The sequence below is a fragment of the Myotis yumanensis genome, unplaced genomic scaffold, assembly GCF_028538775.1.
Source record: "Myotis yumanensis isolate MYYU_CA2020_CCGP unplaced genomic scaffold, mMyoYum1.0.hap1 SCAF_1, whole genome shotgun sequence".
Lineage (NCBI taxonomy): Eukaryota > Metazoa > Chordata > Mammalia > Chiroptera > Vespertilionidae > Myotis > Myotis yumanensis.
Genome location: NW_027223752.1, coordinates 92,120,804 through 92,130,109, shown reverse-complemented (window position 1 = coordinate 92,130,109; position 9,306 = coordinate 92,120,804). Strand labels below are relative to the sequence as shown.

At 36.3% G+C, this 9,306-nt stretch overlaps 1 protein-coding gene across 3 annotated transcripts in view; it reads right to left on the bottom strand.

Annotated features, from left to right (window-relative positions):
• Positions 1-1,583: 1,583 nt before the first annotated feature.
• Positions 1,584-9,306, bottom strand: part of AKAP6 (A-kinase anchoring protein 6) — a 487,918-nt gene continuing 480,195 nt past the window's right edge. For all 3 annotated transcript variants that reach the window (XM_070427710.1, XM_070427731.1, XM_070427721.1), the window contains exon 14: positions 1,584-4,838. The gene's annotated coding sequence lies outside the window, so the exon portion shown is untranslated. The remainder of the gene's footprint in view (positions 4,839-9,306) is intronic.

The window sequence follows — 9,306 nt, the reverse complement described above, 5'->3', positions numbered from 1 at the left end:
CCTCTCTGTAAAAAATCAATAAAATATATTTAAATAAATAAATAAATAAATAAATAAAAATGTAAAAACCATTCTTAGCTCAGAGCCCAAACAAAAATAAGCAGTAGGCTAGATTTGAATGACAAACTGTAGTTTGCTGACCCTGCCTTCGATTGATGAAGCATGAGCTATAAGAGTAAGTTGTGAACCTCAAGACACATCAAGAGTGTCAATGAGTCATTCACTCTTCATTAAAGTGTAGCCATTGAACACAATATCACTTATGTGCTATACTTGACAAAAAAGTTTATACCCTGAGTTGAATAATGAGAAAACAACTAGACATAGCCTGATTGTGGCTCATTCTATAAACCTGGCCTGGACGCTTCAGAAATGTCAGTTATGAAGGACCAAAAAAAAAAAAAATTAAAGTGCAGAGAAACTGTTCAGGAATAAGAAGACAAAACCTAAAAGCAATGTGTGGTCTTTGCTTGAATCATAGATTAAAACAAAACAACTTTAAAAGGGTATTATTAAGGTATCTGAATAAGAATTATCAGATGTTATTGTATCAAAGTTACATTTCTTGGCCATGAGGATGGTACTGTGGACTTAACAATAATGTTCTTAGATGATATATGCTGAAGTATTTACAGATGAAGTGTTCTGATTTGCGATATAATTTCAAATAGTTCAATCACATAAAAAAGTGTGTATGTGAGAGTGTGTGTGTATAGAGATGAAGCAAACGTGGTAAAATAGTAGCAATAAATGACTGATGAGTATGCAAATATCATTTTACTACTCATTCAACCTTTATATAGGTCTAAAATTATTCAAAATAAAAAATGGAAAAGTATATATGGGAAAAAAGACACAGTTGTAAATTTAGTTGGTTTAAGTTAAAATAAATTTGAAATATAAAATTATAGACTATTCAGTAAAATTCTAAATACCAATTCCTTTGGAAATGAAAATAATTTGACTTATAAAAAATAGCCAAATCATTTCAGTCTGTTTTCTAATTTTGTTAATTTATTTCCTGGAATTATAGCATGGGTAAAACTTCTAAGCTAGACAAACCAAACACAACAAAATCATCAAACTTAACGTCTCAAAAGCACTGAATTTAGATTGTTCTGTTGTTGCATAAGACATATTTATTAAGTGACCAGAAACCTGAAATATTTTTCTGTTATTCAAACTTTCAAATACAAAAGCACTAATTCTAGCAGTCAGAGCCACATAATTCTGCATACCGTTTTGCTCACTAGAGTTCTTAAAATGTAGAGAAACTAGATAGGAAACAAAATTAATGGGCCATCATTTAATTTGGAGAAATCACTCTATTCGAGGACATGAAAGGCACTTTCACAAGAAAAACTGTAAACCTCTGTAGGCAGCGACCGCGTTTCAGGAGCCTTTGTCTCTCTAATGCCAAACACAGTGCCTCACACAAGTAGCCACTCAATGAATGTTTGTTGAATGACTGACTGAATGAATGAATAAATGGAAAGGAGACCCTGCTTTATAAGGAAACAGGTTAGGTTTGGATTTGATGTAAGGTAAGCATTCAAGATAACTCTGGCACTTGACTGGGCCACTGAAGGAAGTAATGGATTCTTATTTATTTGCTTATTTATTTATTTATTTTACAATAATAGAATAGACATATCTTAATATATTTTTCGAGAAAACTTACCACTTAAAATGTTCAGATACTTTTCTACATGTATGATGATGAAGACAGTTCCTCAGTTTCAAGGATTCTGTCTGTTAACATTAGGTTGAAATAGATGAAAATCGTGGCATATGAAGGGCTGTTGAGGGAATTATAGAACAGAAATCATAGCAGCTGGGAGAGGGTGAGTAACTGGTCTCAATTATCTCCAGGTTTACCATGAAAAATAAAGGGTAGAAATTCTAGGGCAGCTTAGCAGGAAAGAATTAAGACCAGTGAACAAAATTAAAGGTGGGTAGGGGGTCACTATGCAGATTTTAGCAACCCAAGAAATAGCTTCTTAATAGAGACACACGCTTGCCTTAGCAGATGATAAACCACTGGAAGTGCGTAGGCAGAGTTGGTGTGACCATTCAAGGGTAACTAAGAAGGTAGCACCTAAATAGAGCAAGAAATTGAGGCTATTCCGTCCTTTCCAACCTGAAAAAGCATTGTACCATAAACCTGAAAGTCATGCTACATATCCAGTGTTAACCCTAAACAGGTTATTAATAAACAAATATTTTCAATACCTCAATGTCTTCAATGAGCATATCACAGGTAAGTAAAACATCATGGCCTGTTTGTTCTTTGAATGTTTTACTAAGAGATGCAGACTTGGCAATAGTTAGTACCCAAGGAAAATTTAGGTTGTCTCAGTATGTAAAATTATAGCACACCTCAAGGGAAATCCAGAATGCTCTTAGGGATTTTGGACACTAGGACTTTTTTCTCTACATCCCAGGCCACTCTCCCTGTGATCTTCTGTTATCCTCTCAAGACTAGCTTATTTTCTACAGCTACCTCCTAATGAGAGACTTATCTCTAATATCTTCCCCTGTAATCACCTTGAACTCTGCAACTAAATGTCTGCCTAAAACCCCTTGTGAATGAATGACTATCCATTCAAAAGGCTAGAATGATTCATCACTTTAGAAATATGCATGGAAAAGATTAGAAGGGGCATAAAAATACAAGTAGTTATTAAAGTGTTAGAATTATAGGTTACTATTTTTAAATGTTCTTGGTGTGCTACTAATAGTTTTAATGATAAGCAATATCAGGTGCAAAGCAAAGACAATGAAATTTCCTTACTGCCTAGCATAGCACATACAAAGGTCCATCATAACTTTTTAAAAGTCTCCCAACTTACCTTTTCTCCTACTACCCTGCAATAAGCTTCACTAATTTTCTACTATCTAACGTTCTGCTCTCTTCTAGACCTTTTCTTCCTCCTTGTCCATTGCTGCTTCCGTCTTTGTACCTCTTCATCACTTTGCTCTTTTCCTCACCTGCAGGACCACTACTGAATCTAGTTTGTGTGCTCACTTCATCCATGTGTAGGTAAGCCTCCCAAGGGCAGAGCCTTTGTTCAGTTAGCATTGCACCCCCTGCATCTAGAATAGTGCCTTGCAGATAAACAGTGTTAACGAACTATCAATTGAATGAATGATTGTCATTTCTTTGACTATATGAATCCATACATTATTTCTTTTTGAAATTTGATGTAAATTAATCATATATTACATGTGATTTTGTAACTGCATTAGATTTTTTTCTAGTTTACATGTCTTAGTGTACCTCTCTCAAAATGAAAAGATAAATGTCATCATATTACCTAATTCAATATTTCAATTCAACAAATTTTTATTGAATACCTACTGTGTCAGGCACTTGAGTAGGTGTTAGAATAAAACTAGAAACTGCCTTTCACAAGAGCAGTAAAGACCAAACAATATTTTTAGCTAATTTCTTTTACACAAAATAAATACACTTGAAATCTATAATTTAAATAAAAAGACTAGTCAAATTTTCTATACTTTTCTACTATCTTTCTATCAAACCCACTCAAAAAATTATATAAAATAAATATAAGATGTACTAAGTATTCTGAAATCCAACATTAAAACCATTAATGATAAGTAGAAATAAAAAAAATCTAGGATATATTTTTACTGGTTTAGGGGAACTGGAAGTAAATCATTAGTGTTCCAAGATCTTTATAGTAATCAGAAGAATCTTGAAAATTGTGATGGCTTCATTGTGTAGTTTCTAGTTTAAGTAATTTTAAGCCTCTTATGCAATATAAATATTTTGGAAGCTGCTATATGTAATATTTGTTCCAGAACCAGATGCAATAATTTGGTAAAGAACACAGGTAGAAGAGATCACTAATTTTTCCTTTTTCCCTAATAATCTATGTTTATTATGCCAATTTTAATTACCATGCAATCTAATAGATTTAAGGCTTATATTTTCCACATCACTAGACATCACAAACATGAAAGTATTTTATACTGTCATTATACATCAATGTTTGTACTTGGTTATACATATGTACAGAAATTATTCACACATCTTAACCTTGCTATTTCCTCCTTTTAAAACAACCTAATTTTACCGTGAAAGCAGCTCTCTAATAAATGGTATAAGAAATACAGCAAGGCACACTTTTTTAAAAAACTTTTTTTTCTCATTACCACCTCAAGAAGCATTAAGAAAAGCAAAAATGTTGTACATAATTTAATAGAATGTCACCAGTCTATAATATACAACACTATTTAGTTGTTTCTTGAAGTGCTGCATAGATTATTATTTTTAAAATAAAATAAATAAAATGGAGCTTTTAACAATTGCTTAATTTTGAAAGAAAAGCCAGCGTTTCTTCTCTATGCTGCAGTCAAATCAAATGTTGCCCCTTTAGGTAAAATTCTTTCAATAAACATAGGCATCGTACCATTACAAAGAAATTTCCTATTGAAACATGAACTTGGTCAAGTACTGGCAGGGGCTCATTCCAGACAGGTGAATTTAATGGACCATCAAATTGGTGAGCTGCAGAGCTTTAAAGAGCAGATGGGGAGGGGACAAGGCAAACCAAAGTCTTGCTGGAGAGGGGGGTGGTAGAGGTAGCTTGGGACAGGAATCCATGGGAGAACAAGCAGCTCGCTGAGCTTCAGAGAGTCACCTAAAGAGAGCCAGCGCACGCGTCAGGGTCACAAGGCCATGTGGACAAACCGCACTCGGAAGGAAGCGTCGTTGTGGGAGAGGTCAGTGTAACAGACAGCAGTGATGGGATGGAACGGAGACCCGTCGGGGTGGGAGTGTGAGGCCACCCCTGAGTTGCAGCCGGGCTTATCTACAAGAAACAAAAACAGGTTTCAGAAATGTCTGCTTCATCTGTAAAACCCAGACCTTCGAGGAATCATTGAAGGCTGCCATTTTGGGACTGTTAATGCTCTGAAATAAAAGGATACATAAATTAGAGTGATTTTAATAGTCCCCGTTTCACATGACTGATAAAAATGTTTCGGAATCAATGTGAAAAATACATTGATTTTTTAAAGACATGGTTTTAAAGAAAAATCAAGTTTGACTTTTCTGCTGGATCTCATCTACTCTTTTGCTTGTGATCTTGGTTTCAAACACTCCGGGAAGCCTCAACTCTCCAAGAAAATCTGAGGCTGCCAATGCCAAGTGAACCAGCAAAGTATCGACAGCCATTCATCCTTCCTCCAGTGAGACTGTATGTGTGACAATGGATTTGAACAATTCCACTATTATGTAGTGGTGAAATATTCATAACATTGTGATAATTCCAAATGTTTCAGCCCCTTCCTATGAGGAAAGGATATAAGTGGGGCTTCTGGTTCAAATACGAATGCATTTCATTTAAGGTGCAGACAGCACTGTACAAATGAGAATGACTCGATTATTTCTGTGCATCTCATGGCTCTGATACACTTTCAAACTCAATTGGTTCTGCCTATTTTTAAGTGGCTCAAAGCAACCTATCGAATGTGAGGAACAAATAAATTCCAGGTTTAGGCAATGCAGGATGCAATTACTTAAGGTCGTCGGATCAAATAAAGCAGGCTTTTGCTTGTCTGGGTTTGAATTCTGAATTCTGATGTCAGGTTGCTTTATTGTTCTTTTAGAACTACACATTCTCTTTCTTTGTCTTGCTCTTTCTCGAAAACCTTACAACCTGTTTATGAGCCAGAAAAGCTCTAGCTAATATAGTTTGACTGGAGCCACAGGAAATCTGGAAGAGTAGGCAAGTTTAAGAACAGGGAGAGACAGACAAGAACAGATGGGATGAAATTTGGTAGAGTAAAATAATGCAGTAACTCAAGAAAGAGCATAGTGCATTGTTCAAATGCTGAGGACATGAGTCATTTGAAATCTGGTCACTGAGTAGTGAATCCATAGGTGAGGCAAATCTGATCATACTACCATAAGTGCTGGTATTTAAATTCTCTCTGGATAATCAATTCTTTTAACTTGGCCCGCTTAGAAAGGGACAGGCCAAATTGGCTGAGACACAGATCTGGTGTGTGTGTGTGTGTGTGTGTGTGTGTGTGTGTGTGAGTGATGGGTGATGCCCAATAAAATCTTCATTATTTATCGTGACAAACCTAATTATTCAGAAGTGCTGGATAATTTTTATCTTTTTTATTATTTAAAGCATTACAAATAGTAGTACATATGTCTCCTTTTTTGGATAATTTTAAAAAATACTTCACATATACCAGAACCTTGATTTATTGAAGTGATTTCTAAGGTAAATTTGATAAGATTACACCTGTACTGTTTAGTGAAAAATGAATGTACTGTCACCAAGAGTAGTCTCTTAAACCTGCTTGGCCAGCTTCGGATCACATTAAACACTTATGTCAATCCGATTAATAGAATGAAAATGTGTGGTGCATACATGAGAAAAGTTTGCTCTTACAGCTTCCTCAGTTTGTAAAAACTGAGCAGCAGCACTTTTTACTGCACATGTTCACACTTGAGCAAACTGACTGCATGTGATGGTTTAAAATTTTATACCACAGGATTTATCCTGCATAAAGTTTAGGCTTAAATCACTCACCAAATATCAGAGGCTTATAATGAGGATTATGAAGAAATAACTGTCAGAATGCAGCAAAAAGATTAGTGCAAAGTACAACCCTCAGGCAGGTCCTGGGAGCACGCCACACATACAGTATTTCTTTCTCCAAATTAGGCAGGAATATCTGGATCTATTCAGTTACCTTTCTTTTGATTTGATGTAACTTATCTATTTTTATAGAAACATGACATATAAATGAAAATAGTGAAAAGCACAGCAGTGTGCCTGAAAATTGGTGCAAATGCCTACTGTGTTAGATCATGTTAAAACTTCTCCCATAGTTTCAGTGGGTTTTAATTAGAACACAGCAAATGAGAAAACTCTTCAAAAAATTTTGGAAAGAAATGTTACAGTTGCAAATTGTATTGCTATTATTCTTAGTTATAGCTCTTCCAGATGCCATAATAATTTCAGCATCTGAGAACTTATTTCTAAAAAAAACAAACACAAAAAACCGCAAGTTAAATTTGGTAAATTTTAGTATCCTGATAGTGTCCAACTGATAGTGTTCAAATGGCTTAAAAAGTAGAGCTTTTTCTTTTGCTCTTTTGAATCTTGTAGGAAGAACAATGACAACAGTTAAGCCTTTATAGGCATGAAACCCCATGTTTACCAAATAATTTTACTATTCATTCCTGACATTGAACACTGAAATCATGTCAAGATTTTGAGATTAACTTGTCCTGATTGGTAGTATTCTAACAATAAGTAAATCTTTATACCCAGGTACACATGCTAATGACTAGTGAAAAATGTAAGTATCCAGATGTTCTGTGTACATGCTTCTGAAAAAACTGCATAGGACTTGTAAATATGGCCATTTGAATGGGCCTAGGCTGATAACGAGTCACTTGGGGGGCGATGTGAGTTCTGGAGAGTAAAATCTGGCTGCTTCCGCATTTCTTGGGACAGGGCCAGGCAGTGCGTCGCCGGGGCTCAACAAAATATTGTTGACTGGCAGGCGGGCTGGCTGATTGTTTTGCACGGTCCCAGCCTGTAGAATATGACGGTCACACAGACCCATCAGCACATTCACTTCCCCGGGTCTAAAGATGGAGCTGCTTATCATTCACATTTCATGTCAATTCTGTGTCCAGGTCAGGGAGAGAAGCAAGGCCCAGGGTGTCAAAAGGGAGGATGCATCCTGGAGTTTCTCCAGTGCCAGAGCTCCTCCCGCTCTGGATCAGCATGACTGGGGACTTGAGGGTCACAGTCACATGATGTCAGACTCAAAGGGGTGTTGCTTCCCAGCCTTTATGCCCTCTCGGAGAATAAAAGTCAGCCAGGCTCTACCAGCCCTTCTGCGGAGGTTGGCTGAGCCAGCAGCACAACTAATTCTCACAGAACTTGTTTGGAAGTAGCTGATGGCATAGCGGTTACTCTCCTGCAGTGTCAGTTGTGCTGCACACTGATGGAGAATGTGATCATAGGGTGAACCTCTTTCACAGAAATACATTTATTTCTCTCGCTCCCACTTTTGTTCTCATTTGCAACCAATTGTAAAGAGTCTGAAACATGGAAAATTAGTTGAGCTATATTAGTAAGTAGGATGCCTTTTTCCAATTTTGCATACCGAGTTTATTTTTAGGGTGTATATATGGTATAGATTCCCCCTCGCACTCCTCATTTCTAGCAGCTCTCCACAGAATCACACATTTTAATGAGCCTAGGGCACAGGTGTTGCAGGAAAAAAAATAATGATGTTTGCCATTCATCTTTCAAATTAAATAATGTGTTTTTAAATAGTAACTTTTTTCATAATACATTATGGGAACAACATTTATCTGTCACATTTTAAAAGATGTATTTGTAATAAATGTAAATTACTTTTTGAAAATCAGTAATTAGGCTCATCAAAAAATAAACAATCTGCCACAAAAAAGATAATCTTTAGCATAGTTAAGTATAATAACTGTTATTTGAATAAGTTAACAAATTAGGGTAGATTGCTTCTGTAATTCATTTCCTATAGCACAAGTTTAGGTTACGACATTAAGCTGCAGGAGTGGGGGTAGCGATGGCACTTGGCACCTCACATTGGTAAAACACAACTCTCATATTCAAAAGCTCAAATTTTCTTGAAACTTGACTGAGATAGTATATTCATCATTGGGGCTTAAAAATGGGAAACGACAGTGTTTTTGTGTTACTTTTAGAACTGTATCACCATCTCAGAATTATCAATCAATAGCTGTCTTATTAAACATAAAGAGTGAATGACTTTCTTTAAAAATTTGATGGAAATTAGTCTGTCACCTTCAGGCAAAATTCAAAAATTCTGTTTTTTATCCAAACACCATTAACTTGTCGCTTATTCTTTCTGCATTTGCTTTCTGGGCCTGTTCTCAGTCTGTGTGGATAAATAAAAGCCACTTCTTTCACATCAACCTTCCCCTCCTGTGTGAGTCCTCAGACCTGACTGTGAGTAGGAGCTGTGACAGCACAGCCTTCCCCGGGGGAAGCAAATGTGATGACAGTTACTTTAGACAGAAGCATAAAAGGGAGGCCCAGATCAGGAGACACAGCCTTTAGCCTAATCATGGCTCATCTTCAGGCCCTGAAGGAAGCTGGCAGCTCTGGTGCAGGAACCTGAGAGAGGGCGTGGTCACTGGGCATGGGTTTGGGTCAGAGGGTATAATTGCAATTTGGAGAACCATTTTTCCTCACCTCAATGGAAGAATTCAAGGCCCCAAATTATTCAGCTACTTCC